The 12,292-nt window shown below is 38.7% G+C and overlaps 1 protein-coding gene across 14 annotated transcripts in view; it reads left to right on the forward strand.

The window, feature by feature from the left end:
• The window catches only part of NRXN3 (neurexin 3), a 914,575-nt gene that overhangs the window by 657,941 nt on the left and 244,342 nt on the right, over window positions 1-12,292 (forward strand). The gene's annotated exons all lie outside the window — the stretch shown is intronic.

The following is a 12,292-nucleotide window of genomic DNA, read 5'->3' on the forward strand; positions in this document are numbered from 1 at the left end:
CAGACTCAGGGCCTCTTAGGTGATGATGTATTTTAGTCGAGATTGTAACTGCTGAATTTATCAGAATATGAGAGTGATGAAAAAAACTTTTAGAGAGTGTCTGAATATCAAGTCACAAGACTTCCTGGTAGCCTCTGCCCGAGGCGAGAAGCATTGCATTAGCTAAACTGCCTCATGCAATACACCTCTGATGCTGATGTGTTCATCACAGCAGGGGAATATCTTGGTCTCTAAGTCCTGTTGAGACTGTGGTACTCTGTGCCTGGTATCCCCCTGCTCTTCTGTGTAAGGTCTGGGTGCTCATTTGCCACTGAGTCTCATGGCAGGAGCTGTTGCTATATGTGACTGGAAGATAGAGTCCACTCTAGGCTGGTGTGAAAACTGTGATGGTGAGCTGCTTTCTAGTGAAATGATAAGAAGGGACTACAGTGGATGGCTTTGAGGCTAAACTTCACCTTTTGCCATGAAGGAAAGGTAGCCTGGCATGGACGACTACATGTCTCCCTTGAGTGATATTACATTTGTAATGTAATACAATGGAATAGCAGAGGATGCTGGGAAAGAAATGATACCAAAGACAAAGCAAACTGGCTGAGGGGAATGAAGTCCCAGGTCAAGGTGAGCAAGTTATTTAGAGCCTCTCTGCTTTTTCTCTCCCCTGCTGACTTTCTTCAGATACAGTTGTTCTTGAATGATCACAATCAGTATATCAAAATAAACGCTCTATAGAGTAAGGTAAAAGGAGTTGCTGGCAAGACTGTAAATCGTCTCATGGAACAAATGATAACTCAGCTGAAGAGCCCTTTTGTCCTGGGAGTGTGGGAAGGATATAAATTCTCTGAAAGTATCTGTCAGTCGGAATTGCTCTGCATTCATCATGCCAGCCCTCTGCATCATTCATGAATGTCATAAGACACTACAAAATTGGCACTTCATGGTGAGAATGATTAAACAACCATTACACTTGTCTTTTGCTCTGGCATGATACTTTTAACAGATTACCTGTATGAAGTTCACTTATGTCCATCTCTCCTAGTGGTGGATGTCCTTTCATGGTGGCAAGAAGAGGTAATAGCAAGAAAAGCTGCCTATCATTTACAGAATAGTTTGTATGCCCTATTAATAGCTCTGGATACTTTTTGGTTTTACATTCCCACTCTGGGACCTTGGGGAAAGTTAGAGAGCTTTGGGAATGGTGAGCTTCCACAAATGCATTTGTTTTCATCATTGACCTTCCAGTACTTGAGGGATAATGTCATATTTGAGGTGAGGTCAAAAAGCTCAGAATTCTGAGTTTCTTTCCTTGATGGACCAAGATGGGCCCCATTAAGTCACTGAAGACCAGGCTGTGTCTACAATAACAACCAGCATGAGAGTTGGTTTTTAGAATGAAATTAAGTACCAAGGACCTGAGATCTACACTGCAGGCTTTTCTCTTTTAAGTGTTACTTTGGACTAGCTCTAGTCTGGTACTATAGGCTAGTATCTTGTTAAAAGCTGGATTGCATCCTCCAGTTTAGTTTTAAACTAAACTGGAAGATCTTAATGAGTCAAGCTTGTGTGCTCTGAGACTGTTCTGATAAGAACCAAAACATGGCTAGTGGTGATACATTAAAAAGTTTGTTTCAAAAGCATACTGTTAAAATGCTAGTAACCAGCGAAAAGTTGGATGCCTGAAAACTTGCTTCTTTTTCTAAACTCTGCTCTAATTTAGCATATTAGATTTGGTAAAACTCTTACCTTCTGAGGCTCTAATGAATGCCAGTAGCTCATATTTCTGGCCCAACATTTTTTAGCTGTCAAGACTGAAAATTTGTGTTTGGTCTCTTGCAGTGATGACCGTGAAGACAGTAAATTTAAACTGTGTTTTCTGTTTTCATATCCATGATTAAGGAAATGTGAGCAGGTATGTAAGGAAGAGTGAAGGATAGCCTACAGTTAAACAAGTGAAACCTTGTAGACTCAGACTGGTCATGCAAGGCGTTACGCTACTTAACCTGAAGTGACTGAATGAAGCTGAGAGAACAGAAGTTGTCTTTGCAGTTTTGTTTTGTTTTGGTGTGAGTTTTTTGTTTGGTTTTTCAGTCTTGGGGAATTTTTTTTTGGTTGGTTGGTTTTTGTTGTTCTGTTTTGGTTTCTTTTTTTTTTTTTTGCTTGGCATTTTTTTTGGTTGGTTGGGTTTTGTTGTTCTGTTTTGGTTTCTTTTTTTTTTTTTTGCTTGGATTTTTTGTTTTGTTTTCATCTTTTTGTGAGGGTTAATTTGTTTTAATGGAATAAATAAAGTATAGCTAAGGAGAAACACTAGAAAGAGATTCTCTAGAGGAGTGTTGACTGTGCTGAGATCAATAATAGCATTTTGGCCTTCATCCATCCTGAGGGGTATCTAGGCCATTTTGTTACCATTCAGATTCTGTAAAACTGTACTGAACTAACATTCTTGTTCTTCCTCCAAGCCCCAAGCGAGCTATGAATCCTGCTGTGCTTCTCCTTGCTAACAGCAGTCTCTGTATTCAGCCCTTCTGGCATGCTGCCTTCTGGGCTTCTCGAAGGACATCCTCTCAGTGTGCTGTTTTATCCGGAAATACTAAGAAATTGTATCCTGATCCTCTTTGGCAGCAGAATGCAACTAAGAAATGGTTCCATCTACCTTTACTGAATTTAGTCATGGTAATGAAGTAACGGAATCTCAGTAGGTGGTGGATAACTTGACCCTAGTAAACATATCCTGCTGTTCTACAGGGGCTCACAATTTTCCAGTCACTTTTGCTCAGCCAATTTCATATTTTAGTTGTGTTTGTAGTTTCTTTTGTCTCTTCTTCTGGTGCATAGTGGTTTTAAGCCTTTTGTTTTATATTTTGTTATCAGTACCGTGGGGAGTTTGGGAGTGGTATTTTTGCAAAATATTTTTCATGCTCTGTAATGTGTAGGGAAAAAAAAGGAAAAATAAAAAGACCAGGAGGAATTGTCCTGATGGAGTTTTTCTAGATTGATACCTTTCATCTAGCTGTGTAAAGCTGTGGGAGCTGAATTTGATAGCAGAACTGGTCTCTTTATTGAAAGAAATTACTTAAGGATTGAGAGTGGTGGTATGATATAAGTTTGCAAAGCAAAGTTGACACTAAGAGGGATAGATATAGGGACAGATTACTGTGCCTTACAGAACAAGATGTAGGGAGCATGTCATCTATTTATCAAGGGCAAGTATGAAAAAGATGATTCTTCACACAAAAAGGTGATCCTTTTTCACTCAGATTGAAAGTGACACCAGGAAGTCATTAGTACAAACCCCTGCTTGGAGCAAGATCAGCTGTGAGGTCAGATCAGGTTGCTTGGGGTTTGTGTAGTCATATCTTGAAACCTCCACAAACAGAGACCCTAAAATCTCCTCGGGCAACCTGTTTGCATGTCTGTCCTTGTGAGGAGAAAGCTCTTTCCTTGCTGCAGAGGCAGATTCTCTTACCTCAAAGTATGGCAGTTGCATCCTGTTCTTCATCTGTGCACACTGTGAAGAGCCTGCCTTTGGCTTTTCCATAACCTCCTTGCAGGTGCTGTGAGACTGCCCTTAGGTCCCCTTGAAGCTGTATCATCTCCAAGGTGATAAAGCCCCAGTCTGCTGGCATTTCCTCACAAGGCTGGCACTTTATCCACCCAACTGCCTTTGTGGCACTTCACTCCAGTTTGTCAGTCTAAAATCAGATGCATTATTCTAGATGCAGTTTAACAACCAATGAGTAAAAGGGAATAATCACTTCATCTACTAACATCCTCAGGTCCTGTTAATGGAGTGCAAGATGCTGTAGGCTGCCTGTGCTGATAGGGCCCACAGCTGGATAATGTTTAACTTCCTACATCTATGGCAGATTTGTGTGAGTCATTGGGAAGGGTTTGTAAGACATTATGGTGAATGCCAGACTTTTAAATGAATTTAAAGAGAGACTGGATAAGTACTTGAAAAATAGATCTCTTTGGGATTACTGTATAAACAAACCACATGAGGCTGAGTTAATTGATGAAAAGACTCATGGTCTGAGTGCATACTTAAAGGAAATAGGCTTGTTCTACTCTTAGTTTTCCCTGGGTATACACTTAGGATCAATGCTGAAGACATGACAGTAATCCTTTTCTGACCAATCATGTTGTTATAATGGAAATGAAGGTGTTACTGAAATATTTTCAAGTGTTGCAATCTTTTATGTTTAAGCTGGTGTGCTTATGGTCATCTTGTGTCTGTTTTAGTCAGGACCTAATCCCTAAATTCCTTGTGAGATGATAAACGTCCCCAACATGCCCCATGGCAAATTCAGATTTGGAAAAAACCCTCAATCTTCCTGGTATCCCAGATTTAGAGAATTCCTATTTCAAGCATTAATTATCTTGGACGTTGTAGTAGTTCTGGGAGCAGTCCCTTGCTTTTTTCCTTTTCCTCTTCCAATCTTTTTAATGCAGTGTAACTAATAAGAAGTAACATACTGTCTGATCTAATTGTTGGCTGATGCACACATACTGGGAGGAAAGTGACTCGTATTAATTTGCTGTCATTAAAAAAGACAAACACAGAAAGCAGGCGTGATCTGAGTTGCTGCTTCTGTTTTGTGTTAGTCTTGCAGATTTTATAGCTCCTCCTCCTTTTTGTATTGAAGCAGTTCCTTCTTATTTTGAAGTGAGGAAGGAATTTCAGTTTCATGTCAAACAATGCCTGCTTTTTGAGATGAATATGGTGTTCAGTTTCAGTCTCAGAGAGTTTGTCAAGGGAAGAGTGAACATCCTGAAAGGAAGAAGAGCTAGTTCATGAGAACTCTAAACACAGAAGCTTGCTTTTTTTTTGAGGATTACTCTGGAAGCTTTGCATTTTTCAGGGATTTGTTTTCTTTATTCTTTTTAAATCTCTTGATAAATAAAAGGATGTTTCAGCAGTCATATCATAGAAAGTATTAGGTCTGTCTTTCTCCCAGGAAGGACACTGTGATGGAATGGTCAAATGAGCCAGATGATGATGGTGATTGGATCCTTTGTAATCTTTTAAACACCCATCTCTTTTTTTTAAATCAAGCAGGTGTTTGTACCATTAGACCTTTTAAACTCAGGGTGTGGAAAACACAGCAACTGAGTCACAGAGATGTGCAGGTGCCAGAGAGGATCTTTAGGTGGAGTAAGACTTTTTGTCCTGATTGATGAAACTCAGTTTTAATGAGACTTTGATTTTTTTCATGTGTGTGATTGAGGGACGGTAGCTCACAAGATGTCCCTGGGATGTCCAGATATTGCAGATGATTCATATGTGAGAACGTTGGTGTATGTGCTTGAAGGCAGAAGATGGGTCGATGTCTGGCTTGGTTTTGGTTCTGGAGATATAATGAATTCTTTTGTCTAATTTCTTTTTTTTTTTTTTCTTTGGTGTGATATATAGTGGGATGGGAAGATGAGGAGTAAAAGAGGAATTAGGATAACAATGTAATTGAAGTTTACGATTGAGGGCAACGAGATGACAGCTTGCAAGTAGAGAAGAAAGAATAGGTGTTGTCAAGACTGATGCCTTGGTAAATATGAAAGGGCAGAAGGAATGGGACAATTCTCTCTTGGTCTTTTTTTTTTTTTTATTCTCAATTCTTAATTTGTTTCATAATAGTAGCTGGAAATGCTGTCATGCATCTAATATAACTGTGAGGTAAAGAAGCTGAATGCAGTGCCTTTAGCAGACAGGACCCACAGGAGTAACTTTGCAGAAGTTGGCAATTGAAAATACCTGTTAGGTCTTCTCTAGTGAATATAGATGTTTCAGCACACCTGCAATTGACCCAGTTGAAGTGATTTCAAGTAATGAAGAGTCAGCTAAATCATCTATGCTCTTTGGGAGTATATTGCAAAGCTCGGTGAAAACTTTACCTATTTTCATTATTATTGTTGTTAATTCATATGGACACTGTTTCCTTTCTTTGACTGTCCTCAAAATATTCTTTTGTCATTCTTTAACTCTTTTTACTCCTAAGAAATTAATTTAATGGAAATTTGGAGTTGTGCAGCATGTGTGTAGTGTATTTGAAATGGCCAGAATGAGTTAAGTATTAAAAACAACTGTCAGAAGCTTCATTTTTTACTCAGCCAATGTGTATCCTTTTGAACCAGTGTACAGGTTTCAACTGATGTTTTATTGTTTGCATTGTGATGTCATAAGCTCCTGGGGAGTAATAAATAAACAGATGTCATTTGAAAGTTGTGGTTCTCTTTTCTGGTTTGTGCAATATGTGTTGTTTGCTTCCCCTTAGAGCTGGTGGTCAAAGCATGGATTGTTTTTGGTCAAGGGTAGCAAGCATAAATAAATAAGATGCTGAACTATCTGGCCAAGTAAAGACCTGAGGAGCTACCCTACAGTTGTTCCTCTGACTGGAAACAGAGTGATGAAATATGGAGTCTTCCTTAAGCTGCAAACCTATGGCTGAGAACCTTAATTTTGGGGGCAGTGATCAAATCAGTCTGATTAGATTTCTGGCAGAACTTCCAATCTATGTTATTAGAGTTTTCTATTAGAACAGAAATTGATCTTAGCAGCTCTTTCTTGTTGCTTTGTTCATCTCCACTTATGAGGGTGGAATAACTCTTGATATACCATGATTTTTGGAACTGCTTTTTTATTACATGACCAACTTATGATGCTTCTGGCAGCAGCAAATTTTGTCTCCTTACTTAGTTTCTGCAGGTGTATGCCTGATCTCTTCTCACTTGCTTTTATGCCGGTATTCTAACCTGCATTCCTTTTATATGCCTTTTCTGGTGACGGAAATAGTAAATGGACTGCCTAGTCCAGGTAGAGTAAGAAAAGGGTCACCATTACTTTTTCTTTATGTAAATTTGGAAAAAGTTCTACATCATCTTATTGAGATTTCGTGGGATTTTTTGAATGTCTGTATAAACTATCAGGTCTCCATTATTTAGTTATGCTTTCAGAAGCCTGATGATTAAAGGGCTGCTAATTACAGGTGTTACCAAGGTTTCCTTCCTCATGTAAAATGGCTCTTGATTTGCTCATGTAACCTGTGGTCATGCACAATGTGTTGCTGATTTCATCCTTTGACAACATTTCTTCTTTAAAATTACCTAAAATTCCGTTTCCTGCCATGAAAGAAGGGCAAAATGCCATCATCATGCCATCATCAATTTTCCTGTAGTTGAACTGATAACTTTTTGTTAAACAGCAGAAGGTTATGATTATTAACAAACTTCTTAGGACCTTTACTCCAGCATATGAAATACCCTAGGAGACTCATCTAAGCTACTGGACAAAGCAGAATATAATATAAAAAAATTTCCCCTCCGTTTACACAAATGTTAAGTAAAATAATACCTACACTTGTTATGGTTTAGAAATGGTATTCCCCAATTTAGTGTATGGTGTTCTATACCACATATATCATGCTCAAATCTTATGCTTTCCAGCTATATGCATATTTAAACACAAGCACGGATATAATTTCCATAGTCAATGGCTGTCCCTTCAAGATGTCTGTTGAGTTCATTTATTCCATGTGGGTTCTATCCATCCTAGATGTCTTCCAGGAGAGGAGGGCTCGTGTGCTGTTGGCTGGTTGCCAGCTATATCACGAGCTCACAACTGGTGTAACTGAAGCAGTCCATCCTCATTCTCTGTGGTACTTGTGGCATAGAGTGGCAACATCATTTTAGCCACCAGTATTATAAAATTCAGCAGTTCAGTTCTCACCCAAAAATCAAGTTTTCTTGAGGTACACATTGTGTTTCCCTGTTCTTCTGCATTAGCCACCAAGTACATCCAAGTTCCTGAGCAAAAACAATCCCACAGACAGGTTTGCCTTTGCTTGATGCAGGGCTAACCCAAACTGTCCTAACACCTTTCTCATGTGCACCACAGAGACTTCATCCTCTTCTGGTATGTGGAGGTTATGATTGTGCAGGGCCAGCTCTGGCTCTGGTAGACCTTCTGGTATTAACTGAACAGGTGGCCTTCACTAAATGTAGATCCAAATGTTCAAAGGTCCCACCACCCATTGATTTCAATTGATTTTTAACAGTCCATTGCACTGTTCAGTTTTCCCAGAGGCTGGTGCAGGGTGGGGAGTATGATGTACCCACTCTGTGCTCTCTGGCCCAGGTGTCTACAAGGTTATTTTTGAAATGAATTCTGTTGTCAGACTCAATTCTTTCTAGGGTGTTGTGCTCCTGCAGGACTTGCTTTTCAGGGGCCAAGGTGGTGGTTCAGGCAGTGGCACAAGGCACAGGATATGTCTTCAGGGCTTATCTCTTTGAAAATATTCTGTCACTTTATCACGGTCCTATAGTTGTTCAGGGGTAAACTTGCAAATCACTGAAGCAGAAAAGACCTTCAAAAGGTAGCCCATGCCCTCCAACATTCCATACCACTCATGATTATCCACCCTTGGGGCGGATTTCTGAAAGGTACTCAAGTAAGTTTTGTAGCTTTTTAATTGGCCTGGGTTCTTCATAATTTGCATTCTAAAGGTACTTTTTTGTTGTAAAAATATGAGCTGTAGCATTTACACTGTGTTAAACTTGTACTCACCTCCCAGTGCAGAGTTGCTGCAGTTAACTCTTCAGCTTATAAACACTGTAATACCTTCCAAAGGCCACGGGGAAATGAGTGTGTGTGCTGTGCTGTAGCAGAGAAAATCAGGCTTTTTATGGCTTAGTAGATGCAAATAGAGAATTTGCAATCAATTATTTAACGTGGGGAAATTCACAAGAGTGCAGGGCATAGCAGTTATAATTTGTGCAGATGCAATAGACTTGTTTTCTACTACTCTACTTTTACTTTTGTACTTTACTTTGCTGCAGTTGTACTATGTTGATTGAAGAAACTCGTCCTTAAAATAGGTTTTTGAAATCTTTGGGCAATTATGAATTAAAATGACAAGTGATGGCGCCAGCTTACACTAAATGGTTCTTAAAACATCTCACTTGTAGGCTTTATTTGCTGTGGTTTATAATCTCTGTTAGAAGTTTTCCATGAGGAGTCTTTGCCTCAAACTATTTTGTTTTGAGTGAAGATGAATAATCTAATGGCTTTATTCATGAATATAACTAGCAAATACATAATTTACCTAAGCTAGATATGCAGACTGCATTGTCACATGTGTTGTAACATACCCATCTTTGATCTCTAAATGCCAATGGTATAAGTTACAAGTTGTGTAATTTCTGGGAGAAGTCAAGTGCCAGTCTGCCACACTAAATTTTTGTGAGTTTATAAGCTTTGTATATGCTAAACATGTAATAGTGTCCTAGTAGCTTAAATCTGTAGGGAGTGTTTCCTCACTAAGTACTTCTTCAGTTCTCTGAGCTCCCAGTGTTGACCAAATTCTGCATGCAACATGTAGCTGAAAATATTCTACTTCCATTTGTTTTGATGTGTTGGTACAGTAATCTGGCCCAGGGCACTATGAGAAGTGAGATTGCTTATAAAACAGACTGGGGAAATAATGTTGTGTGCTTGTATCCTTGATTTTTATTCTTCTTTTTTTGCATGGTATGGGTTGAATTTAGTGTTATATAGTTGAAGTGGTGAAACATTGTAACAACAATACCTTGTAAAACAGTGAAATTAATCAATCCTTCAGACTTTTCTATTGTTAGGGCACAGTTGGTGTTGTATTTATTAAAAGAGTTACACAATTAAACCTTTAACAGTGATGAAAAATTAAAGTGGCTGCTCATTAAGAGTCTCCTGTCTGTCTTGAATAGAAAGTATCTTGGAAGAGAACTATGATTTCTTGTCTGATAAAGAGGACTCTAACAGAGCTTAGGTACAAGAAGATATCAAGATGAACAGATGTGCACTTCATGAGCTTTTATTTAAATTAGAATTCTTCAGTCAATTATTCTACAATTCTCTGAAACACCACAAAGAAAGGATAAATATTGGTTTAAGATCAGGAGGGACTACTGGAGGTAAACTGGTCTAGCCAGCTTACAGCATCTTAAAGCAAGTCCAATCCAATAGAGTTGTCCAAGCCTTGTCAAGTTCTGGTGAAGCTGAAATCTCCTTTCCTAAGGTCCAGGGTTATAATTGGCTTGAATTTTCTTTTTCAATTTTCTTGAACTTTCAAACTCTATAAACTCATGGTTGCTGCAGTCCAATAGAAGTATTTAAGTCAAGTGTGTTTGTGTTGCATGGTTGGGTTTGTTGGTGTTTTTAATCTCTTCTCTTTATGTGATTGCAATGTGGTACTAACTCCTTTTATACTTTCATTTTACTTGATGAACCTTATGGTTTCAGACTGGAATGACTATTATGTTCATAATCTGGGAAAAAAAAATATACTGGCAAAATGTTAATGTGCATCTCTTTCCAAAAATGTCAATGGATATCCTATTTGTCCTCAAAAAGTTGGGAAGGGTCATTGATGTATCCAACAAATGTTTGTACATTCAGCTACACACAGATAAAGCAAGTGGCCCATCTCTCATTATGCAGATATTTTCTAACCTGGAAAATAAGGAAACAACTACTGGCCATCAGACTTCTGCTTACAGGTCTGTTTGGGTTAGTGCTGCTCTGGTTGTTGCATCTGAATTCTCTTTATTTCAAGAACTCAGTACCTTGCCAGAATATATGACAGCAAAATGCATCACAATAAACCCCTGACATGTTTGAAGTAAAGTTGGACAGCCTGTGGACCAAGTGAACTCCAGAACTGAGTTGACATTCTCAGCTGAACCAGAGTACTACATTTCTTCATGAAGCATTATGTAAAGCCATCTCAGAGAAAACTGCAATAAGACCCAACAGAGGCAGATTTGTACTATGCCATTTCTTAGTGTTTCTGATTCTTACCTTAGGAACCTTGGTACCATAGTACCAAAGTACTGAATATTGTCAGGTTAGGCTTAGAAGCAAAATCTATGGTCTGTGAGGAGAAAATAAGATCTGGTTAAGTAATTAAGTCTCATGAAAGGCCTGGAAGGATGTAATTGGTTCTAATTGGCTCTCGTTGGAAGACTGACATGGTCTACCTGCAGCCAAATTACTCTTAGAGAGGCAAAAAAGTCATCTGTCTTCATAAAGAGCAAAGAACTCACCTCCAAGCTTGCCTTTGCTGCTGAAAGGCCTTATAACCAGTACAAAGGAAAGGAGGAGAACTTGAAATTCAAGTGAGAGTAATTCTGGGAAGTGGGTTTTAATTTGTGAAGCAATCAACAATAAGTAAATCTAACTTTGCTTACCGCATTGTTGTGCCTAGTTTTAATCTGTAGTGCAAATACACACACAAATTATGGAACAAACTGATAAACTGTAGTAGTATATTTGTCGTGTAGCTTTAGTGGGACTGTTATACCTGAGCTTGGGGAGAGGACATAGGTAATTCACTACCTGGTCATCACCAGCTGTTTAACCATAAGGTTGCAGATAGAGCTGGGGATATGTTTAAACAAACAGAAAAAACCTCTTTCTAGCCTCTTAAAATAGTCATACACCCTCTGTCTGGAGTTTAAAGCTGAATGAGGAGACTGAGTCTGTAAAATTTAAAACTATTCTTTGTCAAACTGAAATAGTGTATGTTCACAGTTCCAGAATGCCAGAATGTGCTCTTTTGGTAGTTCAGAATTATGACTGAAGTTTCCTGTGTGACCCTGATTTTGGACACATTTGTCTGAATTTACTGAGGGCATGTTCTGTTGGATGTGCACAGGCCTGGAAGGGAAGAAGGAAACATGATTCATTATCACTCTGTCATTGAGTCAGCTGCTCACAAATAATTTCATTTTTAGGTGGCTGAGTTTTTGATGTCTGTTTTGGTAACGTGTTCTGAGATGTCTAGAGGAAGCCTCTTTAGCAGGGGAGAAGTGTATCAATTATTTCTACTAATATGTAGCATTTATTTGGAATTCAGGTCATAGAGAGCTTTAGTGAAGCTGCAGCTTTGTAGGCAAGTGTAGAAATTACAGTGATATGATCCTACGTGTTTCTGTATCTATCTACTTTTACTCTGTACAGGGTTGCGTGATACATGTTGTAATGCTCAGTTGTAGTTTCACTCAGATTGGAAAATGTACCCAGTAATTGCCTGTACTCTTTACATATGTTTTATCCTTGTTGCAGTAACAGGAGCTGGTTATTTTTGCTTACTGTTCTGTAACCATTGTGATAGTGCTCAGAAAAATGAGGTGCAGTAAGTGGCTGAAAGATGGAGGAGTATTGTTCCTGGCCTGCCTGTAGATTTGGACAGGACAGGAATTTTACATATATTTTTTAAGAAGCTCAGGGGCCAATTTTATAACTGCTGAGTTATAAAGTCTTGCTTCT

The sequence above is a fragment of the Pyrgilauda ruficollis genome, unplaced genomic scaffold (assembly GCF_017590135.1).
Source record: "Pyrgilauda ruficollis isolate IOZ18807 unplaced genomic scaffold, ASM1759013v1 scaffold28, whole genome shotgun sequence".
Classification (NCBI taxonomy): domain Eukaryota; kingdom Metazoa; phylum Chordata; class Aves; order Passeriformes; family Passeridae; genus Pyrgilauda; species Pyrgilauda ruficollis.